Below are 12483 nucleotides of genomic sequence, written 5' to 3' on the forward strand. Positions count from 1 at the left end.
ACTAAATTCAGCCACTGCGTGCTCAGTGGCTCAGATACCTAACCCTAGGTAGGAACCCTAGGTCACTAACCCTAGGTAGTGAATGACGACTGCTGTGTTCGCTATTACACCCAACAACTGTACACAACACTCGCTTAGGCGCCATTTTGCTCCAGCGGCGAAAAACAATGGCCGACAGCTTCTTCTCACTCGGGGCGGGTCTTTGCTAAAACACCAGTGTCAATCAACTTGTGTAGGAGCGGCCTCTTGTGGTGTGGCGTCACATCGACAGGCATTTGCGATTGGCCTGATTCCAGAAGGGGCGTGTTATTGTAATAAATGAAAAGAAAACCACTGGGCGGCTCTTTATCATCGTAGAGTGGTTGTGTACACACTCTCCTAACACACAGTTCAGTCCAAACAGCTTAAAAAAGTGCATGTAGGCCTGTGTGACCCCTTTAATAAAAAAATACATCCTATACCCTCTAGTGGCTAGTTTTATTCATTTTAAGAAAAATAATTACAGTGGAACCTCGGATTACGAGTAACGTGGTTTACGAGTGTTTTGCAAGACGAGCAACAATTTTAAATAATTTTTTACTTGAAAAACGAGCATTGTCTTAGTTAACGAGCACCGAGTATCATGTTTCACGCATGTGCTTCTTGTTTTAACAACGAGCGTTACGTCATCACAAGTGAGCCAACGGTTTTTCTCTCTCTTGCAGCAGAATTGTAGGTAATCGTCTCTCCTGCTGGGTAAATACACACACGCGCTGTGTGTGTGTGTGTGTGAGATGTGCGTGTGCGCACACACACACACACACACACACATTGACGGAGAGACCGTTTTTAAAACCGTTTAAAAATTAGCAAGGAACATCGCTAGTCACACTCGCGTGAGTGCATACTAACGGGATTACTACTGTAAAGTAAAACAACAACAACAACAACAACAACAACAAAAATTAAACAGCTCCTCACCTTTGAAAACAGTCGCGACAGAGAAGAGTTTGTGTGTTTATTTGGCAACCTGAGAGAAGGGGAGCTGTAAAGCCGAGAACTATCGTCTCCCCTGCTGGGTCTTAGTGCCTGCAGTGTTTTTGAGTGTGCATGTGTGTGTTTGTGTCTGTGTAAGGCAGAGAGTTTGTGTGTTTGTTTGGCAACCTGAGAGAAGGGGGCCGTAAACGCGAGTGAGTCCCCCTTCATCCCCCCTCCTCTCAGGTTGCCAAATAAACACACAAACTTCTCTCTGTCGCGATTGTTTTCAAAGGTGAGGAGCTGTTCAATTTGTTTTTTGTTGTTGTTTTACTTACAGCAGTGATCCTGTTAGTATGCGCTCACGTGAGTGTGACTAGGAATGTTCCTTGCTAATTTTTAAATGGTTTTAAAAACGGTCTATCCGTTAATGTGTGTGTGTGTGTGTGTGTGCGTGAGCGCGCGCGCGGACATTTTACACACATACACTCTGCATGCACAAACGAAAACCCTTATCTGTCGGGGTTTAATTTTACATATTTTTAAGGTAAAGTACAGGTTAATTTGTTTTATTTTTACTTTATATTTTGTATTAATTATATTTATGTATTTATTTTTTTGGGCTGTAGAACGAATAATTAAAGTTTCCATTATTTCCTATGGGAAAATTATTATTGGTTTACGAGTGTTTTGGAATACGAGCACACTTCCGGAACGCATTAAGCTCGTAATCCGAGGTTCCACTGTATTTTGAAATCGAAAACAGAATTTTGTCTAAAAAAAAAAATCAGGAATTCATTTTATAGGGCATTATATCGCCCCACTCTAGCTGTTAGCTACCAAACCAAACAGAAATGTAAACATGTGGAATATGTAGTGAAATGATTGTTTAGAGCAGAGGTTTCAGGTGCCAGGTCGTTAAAGGAGAGACGGCATTACTGACAGGTTGGCCTGATGTGGTGCTGTTTATAGTCATCATGCCTTCTCGACTTTAGAAAAAACAAATCTTATTTATAATTTCACTTCCTAATCGATCATGTGACCTGCTATGGCAGTGTTTCTAATGCAGCAGTTTTGTCCTGACATAGTGACGCTGTTTACCAAAATCGAGCTACTGAACAGTTCGAACACACAGAGACGCCTCATCCTACAACAATGCCACCAACACGTAACTCAAACTTCATTTTAATTTAACACAGTGTAGGATTACAAATTTGTAAAATGTTAAATCTAGGTTCCAACATAATAGTATATAAACTGAAAGAGTTATGTACATTGGGTTTTACATTTTGAGGTAATGATGGTGACATTCTAAGAAGATCAAGTCTGGTAGCCCAGGTGTCTGAGACATTAACCTTTTGTCTTTATGTACTTCCTGACCACTGCGTAGGGTCCCAAGGTAAATCTGAATGCGAATCTCAAGGCCAGGCTGTGCCTTTGTGTCTATGATAGTGTGAAGGTCTGGGTGATACTGTCAGGCTGATTAGATTAGCACCTATTCATTTGAAACGCACTGTTATGCTGATGAACTTCCGTTACCAGGCTGATTCCTGTACTACACTATGCTTTGTTTAGATCGTCTCCACCTCTTTTTATCCCTCCCCCTTAAAAAGTATAAACTTCCAGAGCGGAGATTTAGTCAGACTTGGCTACAGTGAAAGTGACTACAGCGACGCACAGCGAGTTCTCAATGAAGAGTAACTTCTGCTTGAAAGATATGACAATACTGTCTCCTGGTCTCTGATTCCACAAAGGAAAAAGTTCCCAACAACAGCCATAAACTGTATGATATGCAGTGAAATGTTTAAATGAAGTGCAATGTGATGTTTGTAAGGTTTAAAATGAGCCTCCAAATTTTTTGTTTAATACGAGTTGAATGAAGAATTATTGCTTTTGTGTTCGTCACATCGCGATACGATACCAGCCGACCCTGACCTGGAGGAGAAAGAGACACACACACACACACACAGACACACACACACACATACACACACATGCGCGCTCGCGCACACACCCAATGTGTCTGAAGGTCTCTGTTGATTATCAACACAGAAAGTAAACTTAAGCTTTTGTCCAGGTGTCCTCTGTCACGTACATCCCAAACCTCAAAAGAACAAAAGTCATTAATATGTAAATCATATGGAGACCCAGAAACAGACAGACAACAGGAAGCACGTTAGCGTTTTTCGGTTAGACAAAAGAGTTCCAGCAATTTGGATGTACATTCATCTGGCCATGGGCTTTAGGAAGTATTACCTTATAAGGCACGGGAAAGCTCACACAATATCAGAAAACCTTACAGTGTTCATTAAATTCTGACAAATACTTTACAGATACTACATTCCTCTAGATGTACACAAACTGCATAAAATATTACATTTTCAGTTTTGTTACTCTAGATTTCTGGTTTGTAAAACACTCCAACAACACGTAGGAACATCAGCTAGGCCAAGTTAATACCAGCCACACAGCAGAACAATGCAATACCACCCCCTACTGGACACGAATGTTAATGTTTAGCCTGAGAGTCCTCCTGTTACAACCAGTCAAATACGTAGTAAAATGAGAATATCATCCACACACTCATTTATATCTTTATTGTCTCAGGTGATGTCTGTAGTTTTGAAACTTGCATTTTAACCGATTGCATGATAAGTTTTAATTTTATTCAGGACATTTAACTTTATATTTAACTTTTTTTGACTGTAATGTTAATGTGCCCCTATTATGCTTTTTCAAATATAATCTTTCGTGCAGTGTGTCATGTAGCTGTATGTGAAGATAAACTATGTGCACTATACAGTATGTGACGCCGACAGTGCACTATAACTGAAGTTTTTGTCTATTAAAATCTAATATTTCTCTGTTACGGATCCCTGTCACTACGAAACATATTTGCATAATGTCTACGTCGCAAACAACTTGCCCGCCGTCTTACAATTAACGTTACCACACTCTTGTTAATGTGACCGAGCATTCATGCCGGGTTCGCTTAAACAGTTTGTAATATAAAAAAAAAACAATAAAAACGAGAGCACACGAAATCCTTTTTAACTGTTTATTCTCCACCATTCACCAAAACTGAACTTAACACTCGCGAAGTGCGCATGCCCCTTGCCCTTCTACGCCAAGTCCCGAGGGGAAAAATGCATCACACACACATATGCACATCACGAGCACCCGTGCATCTACATTAACTTTTGACACTTACAGTACCACTGAGAAACGTCCTGCTCCAGTCGTGCTAGTGAAACAGTTTCTTGTCGATGTGCCACTTCAACCATTTCATCGTCAGACTCCGGCTCGAATTGATACGGTAAAACAGACGCCATCTTTTTCTATGTATTGACGGGTCTCCAGAGCTGTGGTTCAGTTATGGTAATAGGCGTTTCATTTTTCCGACACACACTGTAGCGGTGACCAATCATAAAGGACCGCACCATCTGACCAATCACAGCAGTGAGGGCTCACGGAAAAGAGGGGTTTAGACAGACTGAATCTACAAACTGCTTCACACGAGTCGTTTATGAATCATTTAGAAATGGGATAAAATTAAATCTATTTTTGGAGAAAACTAAAGTGTTTTTTGACCTTGCATACATGTAAACCTGTTTTAAGAGACTCATTAAGCAATATTAGCAACCTTTAAAATGGCATAATAGGGGCACTTTAATGGACAGATGTTTCTCCAGAGCAACAAAACATGTGTTCTGTAATCTACAATAAAGCCAAACCTTTAGACCTAATCACACAGGATTAGTATTAGTATTAATATCTAATTAATATTAGATATTAGTATATCTGTTAAACCAGTTTCATTTGTTTATTATATATTTTCTTGATAATTTTCCCTAGTATATTTTCTACTTTATCTGCTTCTTCATTTCCTTTTACTCCTACATGTGCTGGTACCCATAGGAAAGAGCTCCTTACACCCTTCTGGTATAATTCTGACACTATTTGTAAGATGTTATCTAGATGGTTTTGTCTGCATGAATTTCCTGTTTCCAGACTAGTGGGACTGATACAGTATCAAGCTTCTGTAGTCCTAGGCATTTTGCTTTGGTGTCCCCTGTCCAACAGATTGGATTTGTTGTGTCCCAGCATTCTTTGAGGATGGCCTTCATTGGGTACTCTGTGTTACGCTCTTGCTGATTTACCCTAACTACTAACTAATGATGTAGTTAGTCCTTTTTCTTCTTGGTGTTTACTGGCGGTTGGCATCCACTATGTTGCATTACCACCACCTTTTGGTCTTGATCTCCCTCCACTTTCTTTCATTTTAAATCCTCTTTTCTAGTCCCATCGCCCTTAATAAACTCATCAAATACTTTCATCCTTGTTCTCTTTCTCCATTTTTTTAAATAATTTTCACAGTGTACTTAATCTTTCCAAATTCCAAAGACTAAAGACTAGTATACTTGAAGTTATATTGCTATAATATACTGTTTATGTTTATACTTAAAGCTGTTTTGGGAGGCTAATTTTGTACTGAGTGTATTTACTGTATCATGTAATTAAATTATACAAAAACCTAATTCACTTGTAATTTTACATGCTAAAGACACAGACCATACATAGTTCTCACAATAATGTGTTGGATTGTATGTTAAAATGAAAAGAAGAAAATAGTTACTATAGCAAATACATTGTGTTGTATAAACATTGAAATAATTGAACACAGACAAGGCTGGTCCGGTGTACACGCCCATCTTTGGCAGGCGCTAATGAATATTAATGAGTATGCAAATGTGACAAGGTGTCAACAAACCGGATGTTTTTCTTGGCAGATTCTGTAAAACGCTTACGTCTTTGTTGCGAGTTGCCTCTGTGTCCACCATGATGGTTGTTTTGAAGAAAATTATAATGATGGTTCAGGTCATGTGATCTCAGTGCCATGAAAGGCAGGTTGGGCCTAATTAGCATAATATTAGTACAGTACTATAAACTACCTAACAAAAATCATGACATTTTACAAACACAACAGCCTTAAAGTAAGTCTTAAATGAAGATTAAAATCTGGTGATGAAGAGTGTGTCATTGTGTCTCTCTACAGGTTGTGGTCTTGTGGTGTCTCAGATGAAGGCTGTGCTGCTCTGACTTCAGCTCTGAGATCAAACCCCTCACACCTGAGAGAACTGGATCTGTCCTATAATAAAGTAGGAGACTCAGGAGTGAAGCGTCTCTGTGCTGTACTGAAGAATCCTGACTGTAAACTGGAGACACTGAGGTAAGATCATCTCTCTGAGAGTCACATGACCTGCTCCTCAGTAAGACACATTCTCTAATAGTGAGACTGAAGCAGAAGTTTTAGGTTGATCATCAATGTCCTGAGGAGGAAGATTGTTTCTTTTCACTGCACACTGATGATTTGTCACAGAGTCTTTGGGTCAGATGTACGTATGTGAGAAGCTGCAGAGCAAAACATGACTTGATGTGCCTGCAGTGTGTCTGAAATGACTGTGAAATTTACTAAAACACTGTAACTAATCACACAAACTGCACCTGGGACACAAACTAAATGCACTGTGTGTGAGCTGTAGGGTTTAAAAGCAGCAGGGAAATGCAAATGAGAAACATTTTATTGGTCTTAAAGCTGAAATAATGTTTATTTTGTCAGTAAACATTCGTCTCCATCTAGCTGCTATAAACAGGGTTGCCAGATCTGTACAAAAGAAGCAGTATTAAAACCATGCAGTCTTTATTAATAGTTCTTTCACTGAGCTCTTAAATAGTCTTGTAGTATATTACATGTTGTAATAAATAAAGAATATCTATAAATAAACTCACTGACTCAGATACACTCATACAGTAACACAGAGCTGAAGTTGAGAACAGGATCAATAGGTGTGTGTATGAGAGGAGATCACAGTGTATGATCACTACTGTATGTTTAATATAGAGAATGTGGAGTTACATCACACTGTTTTTATACAGAGTTGTTTTTTGGAAGGAGTCACCATTTTTAATGCCGTTTTAATGCTGATCGGTTGCCATGGTGATTTCTGATACAGATGTGTTGAGAGTGACACAGAGTTTAGAGCGGCTTGTTATTGTTCTTAGATTTGTGACATGGTGTTTTTTTTCGAGATGAAGAAGAGTAAACCTAAAGAAAAGGGACCTTAATGGGAGAAGTTAAATGCCGGGGCCAAGCAGAGATATTTTAAGGAACTTGTAGAGATCAAAAACTTTTATCCGTATGACCTGGTAGCTGAAGAGTGGATGAAAGACCCAGACACACAACCCCTTCTCTTTAACCCTGATATTTTTAAATACCTTGTTGTGTCGCCTGCCTGAGAAGCAAATCATAGGGCTCACATCAGCACCCTCATCAGACTTTTTTTTCAGAGTCATAGCCTAGCTATTTACCAAAATCAAGCTATTCAACAGCTTCCATGGTGGATGAGCCACACAAAGAACACCTCATCCACCCACAATGGTGCAATAAATGACATCCAGAGTGACATTAACTCCACAAGCTCTGTACAGATATGATTAAAATAATGAATATAAAAAATCTCCAAGCTCCAATCCACAGCTAAAGATATTACTCCAATAGCAGAGCAAATCCTCATTAAAACCTGGTATCTGGCAACCGCTCTAACAACACTGGTAATTTACAGCTGCTTCTGAAAGGAGGACAAAATAATGTGTAAAACTGATGATTTGTGTAAACGTGTAAAACGTTTAATTAACTTATGTTAATTTCATAGATTCACTTTCACACTTTTTTGCATGATTTGTCATTCGGAATAAAATATCTTTACAAGCATCAGCTTTAAAGTAAGTATTAAGTAAAGATTGAAATCTGGTGATGAAGAGTGTGTCATTGTGTCTCTCTACAGGTTGCGTGGTTGTGGTGTCTCAGATGAAGGCTGTGCTGCTCTGACTTCAGCTCTGAGATCAAACCCCTCACACCTGAGAGAACTGGATCTGTCTCAGAATAATGTAGGAGACTCAGGAGTGAAGCGTCTCTGTGCTGTACTACAGAATCCTCTCTGTAAACTAGAGAAACTGGGGTAAGATCATCTCTCCAATGTATCTTTATGATTCACACATTGGAGGACCGAAACAATTCTCAGAAAATTTAGCTGTCTGTTTGTCTGTCTGTCTGTCTTTGTGTCCAGCCTGATTTTCTAAAAGCAAAACAGTCTGGACAGAATTTAATGAAACTTTGGCAGTCCTTATATACTGTATTTAAACCTGAAGTTAAACCTGCACAATAAATGAAATCAAAATGTTGAGTAGAAGTTATGAGCAGTTATGTGCCTGATTATGTCCCAGCATCTAGCGCCTTTTATTTGAAATAATTTTGCGCTTTTTTTCTCGTGGTAGGCGTGGCTTAACAGAGCTAGACAGAGACAGATGTATTAAATTAAACATTTACAGAACTCGGATATCTGCCTGAAGTTTAACTTGCACCAAAACTCAACAGGGCTCTACAGTAACTTTATTTTATTGAGAGCACTTTTGCACATTTAATATTTCCAGTTTCTGAAAACAATTACACAGGCTGTCCTCAAAAAATCATGCATGAATTTTATATGCACAAATAATGTACAGATGTTGTTGTAGTGCTCAAATAAATTTAAAAGGACAATTCACCAGGAAATTAAAAGGGTCATCATTCACCCACCCTAATGTTGTTGTACAGTATACACAGAATATTAAAATAACTTTAAGTGTGTTCTAAAGGTAAAAGAAAGACTTTGGAATGACAAGAGGAAAAGCAAATAATAATAGCATTTTTATTTTTTGGGTGAAGTGTCTTTTTAATATCTCTAAATTGACATCTACACTGCTGAACACAGTTAAGCCTTGTTCACAATGGCGTAAAATTTTTGGATAAACGAACGCAGTGGCAGTGTCGGGAACTGGATATGAAAGCCCTTGTCGTTTTATTTTAGGTGCCTCCTTTTAATATGGACCATTTTGCTATATTAGACATTAATCTACTTGTTTAAAAATTTCTAATTAAATTATTATATTTAAAAATAATATACAAAAATTATTTAAAAAATAATACGGCGACATGCTGTAGGGAGAGAAAAAATCGCCGCCGCTACTGGGTTCACCCTCTGACTGCACAACGGCAGATTAAAGGACGTTTTTTTGTGGTTTATAAAGAAATGTGAAAATTTCTGCACAAGTTTTATGTTTTTAAGCATTTTATTTAGCTTTTTTCCCCGCATTTCCCTATGTATAGCATGTAGGATCATGGGATATATCCGGTCCTCCGAAGCGTAAAATGAACGCGGAGAAAACGGACTAGAACACCAAGAAAAAGCTGCATGCAAGGTTTTTTGACGCTGTATAAACGCGCAGCCGGACAAACGCACTTCACCAAAGCCCGAGTGAACACCATCATTGACTCCTATGTGTAGAAAACACTCACCGCTTCATTCGCGCTCACCGGACGCTACGAACGTCAGAAAAACGCTCGATTTTGATGCCCGTCTGAACAAGGCCTTAATGTTCCTGTCACACAGTGAACACCAATCAGTTCGTAAAATGGGATCTTGTCTTTCGCTATCAGATACGCTGTGTTAAATTAGACTTTTTGTTGTCGGAGAGCTTCTGCGTTTGTACTGTAAGGCTTATTTGCCTGTTAACAGCCGCCTGAACTGTGCCAGGATTATTAGGTTGTGACCTGAATTTGTCCCTGCAGTGTAAATGGTGCTGGGAATTTACTAGTGATTCTCGCTTGAAGTGTGAGTTCCTGCACACAAACATTGTTGGCTCTGCTAATTCTGCACATGCGTCTTTGCAATAATTGCACAGCATAACATTTTTATCTTGTTCGTACTGCAGCCATGGCAAAGCATCAAGCCATTAATTTAGGAAGCGATACTGTTTACCTGTCGCTGATGTTTTCTGTTTACAAGGAACAACAGGACCAACTTCTCGTTTGCCTTGTCCTTTTTCCTCTTCTTTTTCGAAGCTACACTGTTTGTCTTATTTGAGACAGAACTCTTGTATTAAAATATGATGCTCTTCATCCCAACACAACAAGATAACTTTAATCCAACGCTGCAGTCGTTGCAAATTAAACTTTTTCACGCCGCTTGCTTGGTTGACTAGAAAGCAAAAAGCAACCAATCGCAACGCTAAACATCATTAATTAGTTAGACAGAGAGTTTATATGTACAGAAAGACAGGCAGACGTGTACGTGGGCTTTAACCTGATATGATAATGTAATATCACTGATTACATTAAAGCTGATCAGATTATTTTTAGCTATTATCTTTGACCTCTTTCTACAAACTCTTTTCCCGTCACCGACACACACTTATACTAATATACTGTAAATATACACACACTTGCTGAAAGAAACCAAATGTAAAACTCAGTATGATCATTTTAATTATATTGTTAATTTGGATAAACAGGTGATGTCATGTCGAATAATAACATAAATTTACATCAACTTTACAGTAAGTCTTAAATAAAGATTTAAAAAAAAACAGGGTGATGAAGAGTGTGTCATTGTGTCTCTCTACAGGTTGTGGTCTTGTGGTGTCTCAGATGAAGGCTGTGCTGCTCTGACTTCAGCTCTGAGATCAAACCCCTCACACCTGAGAGAACTGGATCTGTCTAATAAAAAAATAGGAGACTCAGGAGTGAAGTGTCTCTGTGCTGTACTGGAGAATCCTGACTGTAAACTGGAGACACTGGGGTAAGATCATCTCTCTGAGAGTCACATGACCTGCTCCTCAGTAAGACACATTCTCTAATAGTGAGACTGAAGCAGAAGTTTTAGGTTGATCATCAATGTCCTGAGGAGGAAGATTGTTTCTTTTCACTGCACACTGATGATTTGTCACAGAGTCTTTGGGTCAGATGTACGTATGTGAGAAGCTGCAGAGCAAAACATGACTTGATGTGACTGCAGTGTGTCTGAAATGACTGTGAAATTTACTAAAACACTGTAACTAATCACACAAACTGCACCTGGGACACAAACTAAATGCACTGTGTGTGAGCTGTAGGGTTTAAAAGCAGCAGAGAAATGCAAATAAGAAACATTTTATTGGTCTTAAAGCTGAAATAATGTTTATTTTGTCATTAGACATTCGTCTCCATCTAACTGCTATAAACAGGGTTGCCAGATCTGTATCATAGAAGCAGTATTAAAACATGGAGTCTTTATTAATAGTTATTTTACCGAGCTCTTAAATAGTCTTGTATTATTTCACATTCTGGCATAAATAAAGAATATCTATAAATAAACTCAGTGACTCAAATACACTCATACAGTAACACAGAGCTGAAGTTGAGAACAGGATCAATAGGTGTGTGTATGAGAGGAGATCACAGTTAGAAAGCCTGGATTTATTTACCAATTCCTCATATTTTGCTAGAATAACCAGAAGGTAAAGACTGGTGGTAACACTTTATTTATCACACAATAAGGTATGTATGTCCTTAAATAAACATTTATAATGATAATAATAATAATAAGAAGAAGGAGAATGTTTATTTTATATAGCGCCTTTTAGGAGACTCAAGGCCGCTTTACAATAACAAAAATGTTTACACATAGAAAGAGACACCTGAAAGACAACAAAACAAAATACAGAAACATGACAACCAGTAGAATTGATCTAAACACATATTCAAAGATTTGTAAAAGAGGAAGAGAAAAGATATGTTTTAAGGTGGGTTTTGAAATCCTGTAGTGAAGGAAAATCACGGATGTGTTTGGGAACAGAATTCCAGAGTGTAGGGGAAGAAATACTAAATGCTCGCCCTCCAAAATGGTGGTAGTCTATGGCGAGAAATTAACAGTAGACCGTCATCTGCAGATCGGAGTGTGCGAACAGGGGAGTAAGTATTAAATTAAGATTAGAAATATATGGGGGGGCAAGACCATGGAGTGCTTTGAAGGTGATAAGGAGAATCTTGTATTGAATGTGGGAGCGAACAGGTAGCCAATGAAGTTTGTGTAGGATGGGAGTGATGTGTGAGGATTTCTTTGAGTAAGTGAGGACCCTAGCAGCAGAGTTCTGAATGTATTGGAGCTTATTTAATGTTGTATTTGGTAGACCATAAAAAAGAGAATAACAGTAGTCAAGTCAAGAAGTAATGAAAGCGTGAGCCAGTGTCTCAGCATCCTTGATGTCTAAGAAGGGCTGTAGACGAGCTATATTACGGAGGTGATAGAAGGCAGATTTAGTAAGTGAAGAAATGTGAGATAGAAAGGTAAGATGGGAGTCAAAAATTATACCCAGATTTTTAACGGTGGTGGAAGGTCTAACCAAGGTCCCGGAAATGTTAACAGTATCAGTACAAAGAGAAACAATGTTTTTAGGTGAACCAACAAGTAAAAAATCTGTTTTATCAGTATTGAGCTTGAGAAGGTTACTGGTCATCCAAGCATTTATGTCATCAACACAAGCAGAAACAGAGTTAGTGGGAAAGGGATGGTAGTGTCAAAAACTGATATAGAGTTGAGTGTCGTCTGCATAACAGTGGAAATTAAAACCATGACGGCGGATAATTTTACCTAGAGGAAGCATGAAGATGAT

The 12483-nt window shown here is 38.6% G+C and overlaps 1 pseudogene; it reads left to right on the forward strand.

The window, feature by feature from the left end:
• The window catches only part of LOC128533837 (NACHT, LRR and PYD domains-containing protein 12-like), a 76921-nt pseudogene that overhangs the window by 44515 nt on the left and 19923 nt on the right, over nucleotides 1-12483 (forward strand).

Source organism: Clarias gariepinus, chromosome 12 (genome assembly GCF_024256425.1).
Source record: "Clarias gariepinus isolate MV-2021 ecotype Netherlands chromosome 12, CGAR_prim_01v2, whole genome shotgun sequence".
Taxonomy (NCBI): Eukaryota; Metazoa; Chordata; class Actinopteri; order Siluriformes; family Clariidae; genus Clarias; species Clarias gariepinus.